The sequence below is a fragment of the Apaloderma vittatum genome, unplaced genomic scaffold, assembly GCF_000703405.1.
Source record: "Apaloderma vittatum isolate BGI_N311 unplaced genomic scaffold, ASM70340v1 scaffold23602, whole genome shotgun sequence".
In the NCBI taxonomy this organism is placed as follows: Eukaryota; Metazoa; Chordata; class Aves; order Trogoniformes; family Trogonidae; genus Apaloderma; species Apaloderma vittatum.
Genome location: NW_009702281.1, coordinates 4,416 through 5,116, shown reverse-complemented (window position 1 = coordinate 5,116; position 701 = coordinate 4,416).

The window sequence follows — 701 nt, the reverse complement described above, 5'->3', positions numbered from 1 at the left end:
TTTGGGGGGTTCCCCAAGAAGCAGAGGCTGAAGCCGAGTCCTCACAGAGAAGCCAGTTACCACAGTCAGAGAGGGAAGAGGTTCAAGGTGGTGCCAGGTTGAGGGGCTGCACTCTGCCCCCAAAATCCTCCAAGGAAAGACCTTCCCAGCCTCGGCAGCGCTTACGCCTTCCCCCCTCCCCTACCTGACAACCCCCTCCAGGGCCGGGGCTGCCCCAGGGTGGCCGGAGCTCCTCGCAATGGGAGCGTGTTTGATGGCTGCAAATTAAAGCTCTGCTTCAAGGAGGCCGTGACTCAGCCCCTCGCCATCCAGCAAACGCATACGCGCTGGCGTTGCTCGTGTGCTTAAAATACCTGAAGCCCAGGGTCCCCCGTGGCCCCGGGCTGGGACTTAGCCTGGTCCGAGGGGTTTCCCCCCCCCGCTTGCCGAGGGCTCTGCGGGCAGGACGAGGTGACCAGGGGTGTGCAGCCAGCAATGCCGTGGGTCCTGTGGTGGAGTCGGTTCAGTGGGTGCCATCCTTGCACCCCACATGTGATTCAGAGCGGCTCATCTCCAGGGCAACACTGCTGGAGGGGGGGACCCCAAGTTAGGAAGGTTTGGCAGGAATGGGCCAAGCTGGATCTTGGCTCCTTCCTTGCTGGAGAAGAGCAGCAGTTTTTGCCACCCTGGCCCAAGGGATGGGAGCACCGAGAGGTGCTGGC